The 15,059-nt window shown below is 46.0% G+C and overlaps 1 non-coding gene and 3 pseudogenes across 1 annotated transcript; all 4 read right to left on the bottom strand.

The window, feature by feature from the left end:
- Window positions 1–204: 204 nt before the first annotated feature.
- LOC137367873 (5S ribosomal RNA) lies at window positions 205–323 on the bottom strand (annotated as a pseudogene).
- Window positions 324–592: 269 nt separating this feature from the next.
- LOC137367525 (5S ribosomal RNA) lies at window positions 593–711 on the bottom strand. The gene has a single exon (XR_010974016.1). It is a non-coding gene; the product is annotated as a 5S ribosomal RNA (ribosomal RNA).
- An 8,729-nt stretch (window positions 712–9,440) lies between these two features.
- On the bottom strand, window positions 9,441–9,559 carry LOC137367875 (5S ribosomal RNA; annotated as a pseudogene).
- A 269-nt stretch (window positions 9,560–9,828) lies between these two features.
- Window positions 9,829–9,937, bottom strand: LOC137368067 (5S ribosomal RNA; annotated as a pseudogene).
- Between the last annotated feature and the right edge of the window lie 5,122 nt (window positions 9,938–15,059).

Genomic DNA, 15,059 nt, shown 5'->3' on the forward strand with positions numbered 1-15,059 from the left:
GTACCTGGATGAGCACTTGACATGTCATAACATTCAAGGCCATGGGCCAAGTGCTGGCAAATGGGATTAGGTAGACAGGTCAGGTGTTTTAATGCATCGGTGCAGACTGGATGGGCCGAAGGGCCTCTTCTGCACTGTATTATTCTGTGAAGCTGAGGTACTCACACAAGCTAAGATCCTCACACAAGCTGAGATACTCACACAAGCCTACTGCACCTGGTATTCCCAGGCAGTCTCCCATCCAAATACTAACCAGGCCTGAATCTGCTTAGTTTCTGAAATCAGATGAGATCGGGCATTTTCAGACTAGTATGGCCGTAGGCAGCAGCTACCAGGGGCAGTCACTTGGCTGGGAGTGTACTACAGGCCGCCAAACAGTCAGGGCGAGATAGAGGAGCAGATATGTCGGGAAATCTCAGAGAGGTGTAAAAATAATAGGGTGAGTGACTGCCCTTGATATGAAGGCAGCATTTGACTGAATATGGCATCAGCGCACAGACTGCAGGGGCCAGCGAGAAAAAGCTTGCCCATTGCTTGTGTGCCTGAGTGTATGTGAAGGGCTGTTGTGTCAGCAGCCTCTGCTGGCAGCAAAAGCCTACTGCACCTGGTATTCCCAGGCAGTCTCCCATCCAAGTACTAACCAGGCCTGAGTCTGCTTAGTTTCCGAGATCAGACGAGATCGGGCGTGTTCAGACTAGTATGGCTGTAGGCAGCAACTTCCTGCCTTTTTCTTTACTTCAAGGCATGCGGTGCCGTCACTTCGTTTTGCCAGTCTCTGTATTTTTTTTTGACAAATCTTGCCCACCTTGCTCTCTTCCTTCCCCGCCTGCCACATCTGAAAACTACAAGCCCTACTCACGCTTCACCAGCCTCCACCCTGCACTCTCCAACAATTCAACATTCCTCCCTTCCACGCTGCTGCCAGCAAACCCTGCACAAGCGGCAGCCACAAATTCAAAACCCTCTCTTTTCTCATTCTCTTTCAACACAGCCACCGGCAGCACACCAGCAACTTGCTTTCATACAGCGCCTTCAACTTAGCAACCCTTCCCTCCGCGCCATACGGGATACAAAGACTAATACCAATTCAAGGCGGCCAACCGGAGCCAAGGCACACAGCAGCCATCCACCAATTCAACTGCGCAACCACTCCAGACCACCAGAACACTTGACAAGTCACTTCTCTGTAAACAACACCCACAGTCACAAAACACCTGCTGTTTACTTAGCTGAAGACATGTGACTACCAGTAATTCTTTTTAAACAAAGTTCTTCCAGTCATCTTTTAAAAAAAACCAAGTCCAGCATCTATGGAATCACTTCAGTCCTCCAAAGGAATCCATCTCTAGAATCTTCAACCACGAGTCCTCAAAAAAAATTAAAAAATAGAAGCACTTTCATAACTGCCCGGGTCTGGTTAGTCAGCGACTTTACCTAACAGAAACAGCTTCTGAATTCAGTCTTCACTGTCATCTGCTTGATGGCACGCCACTCCTGCCTAATCTGCCTTGTCTGCCTGCTCTGCTTGAGCTGGGAAGGATTCTGTCTCCTTTAATCTGGTTCTAACCAGTGTCAGTTTCCCTGGAAACCTGAAGTTGTTTTTCCAGCTTCTGATGCTGTTTCAATTCTAGTTTTTGTTTCAATTCTAGTTTTCCTCTCAGGGTAGAAAAAAAACAAGCTTTGCAGCAAAAAGATTCCATCACACTGGTCCATTGATATATTCCTGCAATCATAGAATAGAATCATAGAATGGCCTTTCACCCCATCATGTCGGTGCCACTATCTGCAAGAGCAATTCACCTAGCCCCACTCTCCTGCTTTTTCCCCATAGCCTCAGATAATTCTCCAGTTCTCTTTTGAAGGCCTCCATTACACTCCATTGCCTCCACTACAGTCTTATCAGTGCATTCCGGATCCTAACCACTCGCTGTGTAAAAAAAGTTTTTCCTCTTGTCACTCTTGCTTCTTTTGTCAATGACCTTAAATCAGTGCCCTCTGGCTCTGGATCCTTCCACCAATGGCAACAGTTTCTTCCCGTCTCCTCTGTGCAGACACCTCATGATTTTGAATACCTCTATCAAATCTCCTCTTAATCATCTCCAAGGAGAACAGACCCAGTTTTTCCAACCTATCCACGTAACTGAAGTTACCCCAAAGCTGTAAATCCCCATCCCACACACTCTCCTTCCTCCCCATGCTGAAATTTAAACCCATCGCACCATCTCTACCATTTCTTTCCTCCATTCACAGTTTTTTCCTCCTGCTATTGCGACTGGGTTCAGTTCTCCAGCCCCTGTGCACAGAGTGAGAATCAAATCAATGAGTCGATAATTTTCTTTCCTGGTCACTGGGACATTGAAGCTCCACCTATTCTCTGTGCCGTCACCAAGATGACCAAGCATGCACTCTCCTCCCTGCTCAACCAAGATGGCAGCCATTAAACTGGGCCTGTTCCCAGGAAAAAGCTCCGGAGCTGCAAATGCGGGACCTGGAAGTTATTGGGGGCTTGCAGCCTACATCAGATGTTACTGAAGCCTCCCCCCCCACTTGCTGGCTCCATTCCTCCCCTGCGCTCTCCCGACTCTCATCCACTGCAAAAGCCGACAGCTTTCTTCTTTATTATCAACTACTCAGTCATTTTCTGAATCATACATCCCTACATTCAAGTCCATATCATTGATAGATACCACAAAAAGCAAGGGACATGGTGTTGAACTCTGCAGAACCCCACTGGAAACAACCTTTCAGTCACAAAAACACCCATCAAATGTTACCCTTAGCTTCCTATCTCTGAGTCAGTTTTGAATCCAACTTGCCACTTTGCTTTGGATCCCATGGTCTTTTACTTTTATGACCAGTCTGCCATGTGGCTCATCAAAAACCTTACTAAATCCATGTAGACTACATCAAATGCACTGCCCTCATTGACCCTCCTTGCTACCTGTTCAAAATATTCAATCATGTTAGTCAGACAAAGACCTACCCTTAACAAATCCATGCTGACTGTCTTTGATTAATCTGTGTCTTTCTAAATGATGATTTATCCTGTTCCTCAGAATTTATTCAATAATTTTCCTACCAAGGAGGTTAGGCTGACTGGCCTACAATTACTCAGTCTATCCATTTCTCCCTTTTTAAACAATGGTACAACGTTAGCTGTCCTCCTGTCCTCCAGCACCATACCTGTAGCAAGAGAGAATAGGAAAACGATGCTCAGAGCCGCCGCTATTTCTTCTCTTGCTTCCCTTAACAGCTTAGATACATTCTGTCCGCACCTGGAGATTTATGCACTTTCAAAGATGTCAAACCTCTTAATACTTCCTTTCTCATGATGTTAATTTCATCTAATATTTCTCACTCCTCCTCCCTGATTGCAATCTCTTACTGTAACTTTTGGTGGAAATTCAAGAGAAATGGTGTAAAACATCTAGTTGAAGCTATGGGTGGTAACTTCAACTTCAACTTGGATAATGTGACAACTTTGCAAGTTCTCCCTGTGTCTGCGTGGGTTTTCTCCGGGTGCTCCGGTTTCCTCCCACAAGCCAAAAGACTTGCAGGTTGGTAGCTAAATTGGCCATTATAAATTGTCACTAGTATAGGTAGGTGGTAGGGAAATATAGGGACAGATGGGGATGTTTGGTAGGAATATGGGATTAGTGTAGGATTAGTATAAATGGGTGGTTGATGGTCGGCACAGACTCGGTGGGCCGAAGGGCCTGTTTCAGTGCTGTATCTCTAATCTAATCTAAATCTAATCTTACAGTTACTGCTTGGGAGCCCAGTCCCACTGCTGAGATTTTGAGTTTATGTCCAGAAGAGGGCACCAAACACGCACCAAATTAGCAAATCCACCGTCTGATCGTTCCAGTGTGGATTTCCCATTTGCTGTCTGATTTATTCTGTGGCTTCTCACGCTGTGGATCCTGGGGTAAACATAGACATCTACAGCACTGAATGAAGCCATTTGGCCATCATTTCTGTGACAGTCGAAAAAGAGCTATTCAACCTAATCCCACTTTCCAGCTGTTATATATTGTTATTCTATCTGTAAAGTGCTAGGAACTAATTAGCTAGGAACTAGTTGTTATGTGCAAGTGTTCCAGCGGGGCCACATTCACGGCTGCACTGGAGAGAGAGTCATGTGGCCAGTCCTACAGCAGGCAGCATGGTGGCTGAACAAATAAATGAAAAGCTCAAGGGTGGTAAGGATAATCCAGGAAATGATAGGCCGGTGAGCCTTACGTCAGTGGTAGGGAAACTATTGGAGAGGATTCTTCGAGACAGGATTTACTCCCATTTGGAAACAAACAAACTTATTAGTGAGAGACAGCATGGTTTTGTGAAGGGGCGGTCGTGTCTTACTAATTTGATTGAGTTTTTTGAGGAAGTGAGGAAGATGATTGATGAGGGAAGGGCGGTGGATGTTGTCTATATGGACTGTAGTAAAGCCTTTGACAAGGTCCCGCATGGCAGACTGGTGCAAAAGGTGAAGTCACACGGGATCAGAGGTGAGCTGGCAAGATGAATACAGAACTGGCTCAGTCACAGAAGACAGAGGGTAACAGTGGATGGGTGTTTTTCTGAATGGAGGGATGTGACTAGTGGTGTTCGGCAGGGATCAGTGCTGGGACCTTTGCTCTTTGTAGTATATATAAATGATTTGGAGGAAAATGTCGCTGGTCTGATTAGTAAGTTTGCGGACGACACAAAGGTAGGTGGAGTTGCGGATAATGATGAGGATTGTCAGAGGATACAGCAGGATATAGATCGGTTGGAGACTTGGGCGGAGAAATGGCAGATGGAGTTTAATCCGGACAAATGTGAGGTAATGCATTTTGGAAGGTCTAATGCAGGTGGGAAGTATACAGTAAATGGCAGAACCCTTAGGAGTATTGACAGGCAGAGAGATCTGGGCGTACAGGTCCACAGGTCACTGAAAGTGGCAACGCAGGTGGATAAGGTAGTCAAGAAGGCATACGGCATGCTTGCCTTCATCGGTCGGGGCATAGAGTATAAAAATTGGCAAGTCATGTTGCAGCTGTACAGAACCTTAGTTAGGCCACACTTAGAATATTATGTGCAATTCTAGTCGCCACACTACCAGAAGGACGTGGAGGCTTTGGAGAGGGTACAGAGGAGGTTTACCAGGACGTTGCCTGGTCTGGAGGGCATTAGCTATGAGGAGAGGTTGGAAAAACTCGGATTTTTTTCACTGGAACGACGGAGGTGGAGGGGCGACATGATAGAGGTTTACAAAGTTATGAGCGGCATGGACAGAGTGGATAGTCAGAAGCTTTTTCCCAGGGTGGAAGAGTCAGTTACTAGGGGACATAGGTTTAAGGTGCGAGGGGCAAAGTTTAGAGGGGATGTGCGAGGCAAGGTTTTTACACAGAGGGTGGTGAGTGCCTGGAACTTGCTGCCAGGGGCGGTGGTGGAAGCAGATACGATCGCGATGTTTAAGAGACATCTTGACAAATGTATGAATAAGAAGGGAATAGAGGGATATGGGCCCCAGAAGTGCAGAAGGTGTTAGTTTCGGCAGGCATCAAGATCGGCGCAGGCTTGGAGGGCCGAATGGCCTGTTCCTGTGCTGTACTGTTCGTTCTTAGAATTAGAATTAGAATTAGAATATTACAGCGCAGTACAGGCCCTTCGGCCCTCGATGTTGCGCCGATCATCTGACCTACACTATTCCATTTACATCCATATGTCTATCCAATGACCACTTAAATGCCCTTAAAGTTGGCGAGTCTACTACTGTTGCAGGCAGGGCGTTCCACGCCCCTACTACTCTCTGCGTAAAGAAACTACCTCTGACATCTGTCCTATATCTTTCACCCCTCAACTTAAAGCTATGTCCCCTCGTGTTTGCCATCCTCATCCGAGGAAAAAGACTCTCACTATCCACCCTATCTAACCCTCTGATTATCTTGTATGTTTCTATTAAGTCACCTCTCCTCCTCCTTCTCTCTAACGAAAACAACCCCAAGTCCCTCAGCCTTTCCTCGTAAGACCTTCCTTCCATACCAGGCAACATCCTAGTAAATCTCCTCTGCACCCTTTCCAAAGCTTCGACATCCTTCCTATAATGCGGTGACCAGAATTGCACGCAATACTCCAGGTGCGGCCTCACCAGAGTTTTGTACAGCTGCATCATGACCTCGTGGCTCCGAAACTCGATCCCCCTACTAATAAAGGCTAACACACCATATGCCTTCTTAACAGCCCTATTAACCTGGGTAGCAACTTTCAGGGATTTATGTACCTGGATACCAAGATCTCTCTGCTCATCTACACTACCAAGAATCTTCCCATTAGCCCAGTACTCTGCATTGCTGTTACTCCTTCCAAAGTGAATCACCTCACACTTCTCCGCATTAAACTCCATTTGCCATCTCTCAGCCCAGCTCTGCAGCCTATCTATGTCCCTCTGTACCCTACAACACCCTTCTACACTATCCACAACTCCACCGACCTTCGTGTCATCCGCAAATTTACTAACCCACCCTTCTACACCCTCATCCAGGTCGTTTATAAAAATGACAAACAGCAGTGGCCCCAAAACAGAACCTTGCGGTACACCACTAGTAACTAAACTCCAGGATGAACATTTGCCATCAACCACCACCCTCTGTCTTCTTTCAGCTAGCCAATTTCTGATCCAAAGCTCTAAATCACCTTCAACCCCATACTTCCGTATTTTCTGCAATAGCCTACCGTGGGGAACCTTATCAAACGCCTTACTGAAATCCATATACACCACATCCACGGCTTTACCCTCATCCACCTGTTTGGTCACCTTCTCGAAAAACTCAATAAGGTTTGTGAGGCACGACCTACCTTTCACAAAACCGTGCTGACTATCGCAAATGAACTTATTCTTTTCAAGATGATTATAAATCCTGTCTCTTATAACCTTTTCCAACATTTTACCCACAACCGAAGTAAGGCTCACAGGTCTATAATTACCAGGGCTGTCTCTACTCCCCTTCTTGAACAAGGGGACAACATTTGCTATCCTCCAGTCCTCCGGCACTACTCCTGTCGACAATGACGACTTAAAGATCAACAACAACGGCTCTGCAATCTCCTCCCTGGCTTCCCAGAGAATCCTAGGATAAATCCCATCTGGCCCAGGGGACTTATCTATTTTCACTCTTTCCAAAATTGCTAACACCTCCTCCTTGTGAATCTCAATCCCATCTAGCCTAGTAGGCTGTATCTCAGTAATCTCCTCGGCAACATTTTCTTTTTCTACTGTAAATACTGACGAAAAATATTCATTTAACGCTTCCCCTATCTCCTCTGATTCCGCACACAACTTCCCACTACTATCCTTGATTGGCCCTGTTCTAACTCTTATCATTCGTTTATTCCTGATATACCTATAGAAAGCCTTAGGGTTTTCTTTGATCCTATCCGCCAATGACTTCTCGTGTCCTCTCCTTGCTCTTCTTAGCCCTCCCTTTAGATCCTTCCTGGCTAGCTTGTAACTCTCAAGCGCCCTAACTGAGCCTTCACGTCTCATCCTAACATAAGCCGCCCTCTTCCTCTTGACAAGCGCTTCAACTTATTGAGTAAACCACGGCTCCCTCGCTCGACAACTTCCTCCCTGCCTGTTCTTTCCAAGTGTTATTATTTCCAACAGCTGGGAATCAGAAAACAACAAGAAGACGTAACACCAGCTCTTAATCCATAGCTCTGGAGGTTACAGCATGTCGTACATATCCAAGTATTTTTTGAATGTGGGTTTTTACCTCCTCCACCCTGACAGACAGTGAGTTCCAGACCCCCTCACCATCCTCTGGGTGAAAACATTTCTCCTCATTTCCCACTAATCCTTCATTCAACCAATTACTTTAAATCTATGCCCCCGGTTATTGCCCTCTTTGCTAAGGGAAATCGCTACTTGTTATCCACTCTATCTAGACCTCTCATAATTTTATACAGCTCACTTAAATTTTCCCTCAGCCTCCTCAGTTCCACAGAAAACCCCAACCTATCCAAACTTTCCTCAAAGCTAAAGTCCTGGCAACATTCTTCTCGTAAAGTTGAGACATGGGAGTTCTTCAACTCTGCATTGAAAAAAAGGAGCACTATCTGCTTAAATAGTGCATGGGGCACTGAGACAGCACAGTGTACCTGAGCACTGTGATGGTGTGAGGGGCTTCAGTTACATGGAGAGAATAGATAAACTGGGATTGTTTAGAAGGTTAAAGGGAGATTTAATAGAGGTGTTCAAAATCGTGAATGGTTTTGGCAGAGTAAAAGCAGAGAAACTGTTTCCAGTGGCAGAAGGTGTTGGTAACCAGAGGCCACAGATTTAAGGTAATTGGCAAAAGAACCAGAGGCAACAGGAGATTTTATTTTACACAGCGTGTTGTTGTGATCTGGAATGTACTGTCTGAAAAGGAAGTGGAAGCAGATTCAACAGTAATTTTCAGAAGGGAATTGGTTAAATAATTGAACGGAAAAAGAATTACAGGGCTGTGGGAAAAGAGCAGTGGTGTGGGACTAATTGGATTGCTCTTTCAAAAGGCCGGCATAGGCGCGATGGGCTGAATGGCCTGCTTTTGTACTTTATGATTATACATAGCTCCTAACACAAACTCAGCAGGTCTGACAGCATCTGTGGATTCAATGAATGGCCTGACACTGAGAAGTTCCGAGGAACAAAGGGACCTCGGCGTGTTTGTCCATAGATCTCTGAAGGCAGAAGGGCAGGTTAATAGGGTGGTGAAAAAGGCAGATGGGACACTTGCCTTTATCAATCGAGGCATAGATTACAAAAGCAGGGAGGTCATGTTGGAGTTGTACGGAACTTTGGTAAGGCCACAGCTGGAGTACTGTGTGCAATTCTGGTCACCACGTTATAGGAAGGATGTGATTGCATTGGAGGGGGAGCAGAGGCGATTCACCAGGATGTTGCCTGGGATGGAACATTTAAGCTATGAAGAGAGGTTGGATAGGCTTGGGTTGTTTTCGCTGGAGCAGAGAAGACTGAGGGGTGACCTGATCGAGGTGTACAAGGTTATGAGGGGCATGGGCAGGGTGGATAGGGAGTAGCTGTTCCCGTTAGTTGAAGGGTCAGTTACGAGGGGTCACAAGTTTAGGGTGAGGGGCGGGAGGTTTAAGGGGGATTTGTGGAAGAACTTTTGTACCCAGAGGGTGGTAACGGTCTGGAATGCCCTGCCTGGGAGGGTGGCAGAGGCGGGTTGCCTCACATCCTTTAAAAAGTACCTGGATGAGCACTTGACATGTCATAACATTCAAGGCCATGGGCCAAGTGCTGGCAAATGGGATTAGGTAGACAGGTCAGGTGTTTTAATGCATCGGTGCAGACTGGATGGGCCGAAGGGCCTCTTCTGCACTGTATTATTCTGTGAAGCTGAGGTACTCACACAAGCTAAGATCCTCACACAAGCTGAGATACTCACACAAGCCTACTGCACCTGGTATTCCCAGGCAGTCTCCCATCCAAATACTAACCAGGCCTGAATCTGCTTAGTTTCTGAAATCAGATGAGATCGGGCATTTTCAGACTAGTATGGCCGTAGGCAGCAGCTACCAGGGGCAGTCACTTGGCTGGGAGTGTACTACAGGCCGCCAAACAGTCAGGGCGAGACAGAGGAGCAGATATGTCGGGAAATCTCAGAGAGGTGTAAAAATAATAGGGTGAGTGACTGCCCTTGATATGAAGGCAGCATTTGACTGAATATGGCATCAGCGCACAGACTGCAGGGGCCAGCGAGAAAAAGCTTGCCCATTGCTTGTGTGCCTGAGTGTATGTGAAGGGCTGTTATGTCAGCAGCCTCTGCTGGCAGCAAAAGCCTACTGCACCTGGTATTCCCAGGCAGTCTCCCATCCAAGTACTAACCAGGCCTGAGTCTGCTTAGCTTCCGAGATCAGACGTGTTCAGACTAGTATGGCTGTAAGCAGCAGCTTCCTGCCTTTTTCTTTACTTCAAGGCATGCGGTGCCGTCACTTCGTTTTGCCAGTCTCTGTATTTTTTTTTGACAAATCTTGCCCACCTTGCTCTCTTCCTTCCCCGCCTGCCACATCTGAAAACTACAAGCCCTACTCACGCTTCACCAGCCTCCACCCTGCACTCTCCAACAATTCAACATTCCTCCCTTCCACGCTGCTGCCAGAAAACCCTGCACAAGCGGCAGCCACAAATTCAAAACCCTCTCTTTTCTCATTCTCTTTCAACACAGCCACCGGCAGCACACCAGCAACTTGCTTTCATACAGCGCCTTCAACTTAGCAACCCTTCCCTCCGCGCCATACGGGATACAAAGACTAATACCAATTCAAGGCGGCCAACCGGAGCCAAGGCACACAGCAGCCATCCACCAATTCAACTGCGCAACCACTCCAGACCACCAGAACACTTGACAAGTCACTTCTCTGTAAACAACACCCACAGTCACAAAATACCTGCTGTTTACTTAGCTGAAGACATGTGACTACCAGTAATTCTTTTTAAACAAAGTTCTTCCAGTCATCTTTTAAAAAAAACCAAGTCCAGCATCTATGGAATCACTTCAGTCCTCCAAAGGAATCCATCTCTAGAATCTTCAACCACGAGTCCTCAAAAAAAATTAAAAAATAGAAGCACTTTCATAACTGCCCGGGTCTGGTTAGTCAGCGACTTTACCTAACAGAAACAGCTTCTGAATTCAGTCTTCACTGTCATCTGCTTGATGGCACGCCACTCCTGCCTAATCTGCCTTGTCTGCCTGCTCTGCTTGAGCTGGGAAGGATTCTGTCTCCTTTAATCTGGTTCTAACCAGTGTCAGTTTCCCTGGAAACCTGAAGTTGTTTTTCCAGCTTCTGATGCTGTTTCAATTCTAGTTTTTGTTTCAATTCTAGTTTTCCTCTCAGGGTAGAAAAAAAACAAGCTTTGCAGCAAAAAGATTCCATCACACTGGTCCATTGATATATTCCTGCAATCATAGAATAGAATCATAGAATGGCCTTTCACCCCATCATGTCGGTGCCACTATCTGCAAGAGCAATTCACCTAGCCCCACTCTCCTGCTTTTTCCCCATAGCCTCAGATAATTCTCCAGTTCTCTTTTGAAGGCCTCCATTACACTCCATTGCCTCCACTACAGTCTTATCAGTGCATTCCGGATCCTAACCACTCGCTGTGTAAAAATGTTTTTCCTCTTGTCACTCTTGCTTCTTTTGTCAATGACCTTAAATCAGTGCCCTCTGGCTCTGGATCCTTCCACCAATGGCAACAGTTTCTTCCCGTCTCCTCTGTCCAGACACCTCATGATTTTGAATACCTCTATCAAATCTCCTCTTAATCATCTCCAAGGAGAACAGACCCAGTTTTGCCAACCTATCCACGTAACTGAAGTTACCCCAAAGCTGTAAAACCCCATCCCACACACTCTCCTTCCTCCCCATGCTGAAATTTAAACCCATCGCACCATCTCTACCATTTCTTTCCTCCATTCACAGTTTTTTCCTCCCGCTATTGCGACTGGGTTCAGTTCTCCAGCCCCTGTGCACAGAGTGAGAATCAAATCAATGAGTCGATAATTTTCTTTCCTGGTCACTGGGACATTGAAGCTCCACCTATTCTCTGTGCCGTCACCAAGATGACCAAGCATGCACTCTCCTCCCTGCTCAACCAAGATGGCAGCCATTAAACTGGGCCTGTTCCCAGGAAAAAGCTCCGGAGCTGCAAATGCGGGACCTGGAAGTTATTGGGGGCTTGCAGCCTACATCAGATGTTACTGAAACCTCCCCCCCCACTTGCTGGCTCCATTCCTCCCCTGCGCTCTCCCGACTCTCATCCACTGCAAAAGCCGACAGCTTTCTTCTTTATTATCAACTACTCAGTCATTTTCTGAATCATACATCCCTACATTCAAGTCCATATCATTGATAGATACCACAAAAAGCAAGGGACATAGTGTTGAACTCTGCAGAACCCCACTGGAAACAACCTTTCAGTCACAAAAACACCCATCAAACGTTACCCTTTGCTTCCTATCTCTGAGTCAGTTTTGAATCCAACTTGCCACTTTGCTTTGGATCCCATGGTCTTTTACTTTTATGACCAGTCTGCCATGTGGCTCATCAAAAGCCTTACTAAATCCATGTAGACTACATCAAATGCACTGCCCTCATTGACCCTCCTTGCTACCTGTTCAAAAAATTCAATCATGTTAGTCAGACAAGACCTACCCTTAACAAATCCATGCTGACTGTCTTTGATTAATCTGTGTCTTTCTAAATGATGATTTATCCTGTTCCTCAGAATTTATTCAATAATTTTCCTACCAAGGAGGTTAGGCTGACTGGCCTACAATTACTCAGTCTATCCATTTCTCCCTTTTTAAACAATGGTACAACGTTAGCTGTCCTCCTGTCCTCCAGCACCATACCTGTAGCAAGAGAGAATTGGAAAACGATGCTCAGAGCCGCCGCTATTTCTTCTCTTGCTTCCCTTAACAGCTTAGATACATTCTGTCCGCACCTGGAGATTTATGCACTTTCAAAGATGTCAAACCTCTTAATACTTCCTTTCTCATGATGTTAATTTCATCTAATATTTCTCACTCCTCCTCCCTGATTGCAATCTCTTACTGTAACTTTTGGTGGAAATTCAAGAGAAATGGTGTAAAACATCTAGTTGAAGCTATGGGTGGTAACTTCAACTTCAACTTGGATAATGTGACAACTTACAGTTACTGCTTGGGAGACCAGTCCCACTGCTGAGATTTTGAGTTTATGTCTAGAAGAGGGCACCAAACACGCACCAAATTAGCAAATCCACCGTCTGATCGTTCCAGTGTGGATTTCCCATTTGCTGTCTGATTTATTCTGTGGCTTCTCACGCTGTGGATCCTGGGGTAAACATAGACATCTACAGCACTGAATGAAGCCATTTGGCCATCATTTCTGTGACAGTCGAAAAAGAGCTATTCAACCTAATCCCACTTTCCAGCTGTTATATATTGTTATTCTATCTGTAAAGTGCTAGGAACTAATTAGCTAGGAACTAGTTGTTATGTGCAAGTGTTCCAGCGGGGCCACATTCACGGCTGCACTGGAGAGAGAGTCATGTGGCCAGTCCTACAGCAGGCAGCATGGTGGCTGAACAAATAAATGAAAAGCTCAAGGGTGGTAAGGATAATCCAGGAAATGATAGGCCGGTGAGCCTTACGTCAGTGGTAGGGAAACTATTGGAGAGGATTCTTCGAGACAGGATTTACTCCCATTTGGAAACAAACAAACTTATTAGTGAGAGACAGCATGGTTTTGTGAAGGGGAGGTCGTGTCTTACTAATTTGATTGAGTTTTTTGAGGAAGTGAGGAAGATGATTGATGAGGGAAGGGCGGTGGATGTTGTCTATATGGACTTTAGTAAAGCCTTTGACAAGGTCCCGCATGGCAGACTGGTGCAAAAGGTGAAGTCACACGGGATCAGAGGTGAGCTGGCAAGATGGATACAGAACTGGCTCAGTCACAGAAGACAGAGGGTAACAGTGGATGGGTGTTTTTCTGAATGGAGGGATGTGACTAGTGGTGTTCGGCAGGGATCAGTGCTGGGACCTTTGCTCTTTGTAGTATATATAAATGATTTGGAGGAAAATGTCGCTGGTCTGATTAGTAAGTTTGCGGACGACACAAAGGTAGGTGGAGTTGCGGATAATGATGAGGATTGTCAGAGGATACAGCAGGATATAGATCGGTTGGAGACTTGGGCGGAGAAATGGCAGATGGAGTTTAATCCGGACAAATGTGAGGTAATGCATTTTGGAAGGTCTAATGCAGGTGGGAAGTATACAGTAAATGGCAGAACCCTTAGGAGTATTGACAGGCAGAGAGATCTGGGCGTACAGGTCCACAGGTCACTGAAAGTGGCAACGCAGGTGGATAAGGTAGTCAAGAAGGCATACGGCATGCTTGCCTTCATCGGTCGGGGCATAGAGTATAAAAATTGGCAAGTCATGTTGCAGCTGTACAGAACCTTAGTTAGGCCACACTTAGAATATTGTGTGCAATTCTAGTCGCCACACTACCAGAAGGACGTGGAGGCTTTGGAGAGGGTACAGAGGAGGTTTACCAGGACGTTGCCTGGTCTGGAGGGCATTAGCTATGAGGAGAGGTTGGAAAAACTCAGATTTTTTTCACTGGAACGACGGAGGTGGAGGGGCGACATGATAGAGGTTTACAAAGTTATGAGCGGCATGGACAGAGTGGATAGTCAGAAGCTTTTTCCCAGGGTGGAAGAGTCAGTTACTAGGGGACATAGGTTTAAGGTGCGAGGGGCAAAGTTTAGAGGGGATGTGCGAGGCAAGGTTTTTACACAGAGGGTGGTGAGTGCCTGGAACTTGCTGCCAGGGGCGGTGGTGGAAGCAGATACGATCGCGACGTTTAAGAGACATCTTGACAAATGTATGAATAAGAAGGGAATAGAGGGATATGGGCCCCAGAAGTGCAGAAGATGTTAGTTTCGGCAGGCATCAAGATCGGCGCAGGCTTGGAGGGCTGAATGGCCTGTTCCTGTGCTGTACTGTTCTTTCTTCTTTGTTCTTTCCAAGTGTTATTATTTCCAACAGCTGGGAATCAGAAAACAACAAGAAGACGTAACACCAGCTCTTAATCCATAGCTCTGGAGGTTACAGCATGTCGTACATATCCAAGTATTTTTTGAATGTGGGTTTTTACCTCCTCCACCCTGACAGACAGTGAGTTCCAGACCCCCTCACCATCCTCTGGGTGAAAACATTTCTCCTCATTTCCCACTAATCCTTCATTCAACCAATTACTTTAAATCTATGCCCCCGGTTATTGCCCTCTTTGCTAAGGGAAATCGCTACTTGTTATCCACTCTATCTAGACCTCTCATAATTTTATACAGCTCACTTAAATTTTCCCTCAGCCTCCTCAGTTCCACAGAAAACCCCAACCTATCCAAACTTTCCTCAAAGCTAAAGTCCTGGCAACATTCTTCTCGTAAAGTTGAGACATGGGAGTTCTTCAACTCTGCATTGAAAAAAAGGAGCACTATCTGCTTAAATAGTGCATGG

The sequence above is a fragment of the Heterodontus francisci genome, chromosome 3 (assembly GCF_036365525.1).
Source record: "Heterodontus francisci isolate sHetFra1 chromosome 3, sHetFra1.hap1, whole genome shotgun sequence".
NCBI lineage: Eukaryota > Metazoa > Chordata > Chondrichthyes > Heterodontiformes > Heterodontidae > Heterodontus > Heterodontus francisci.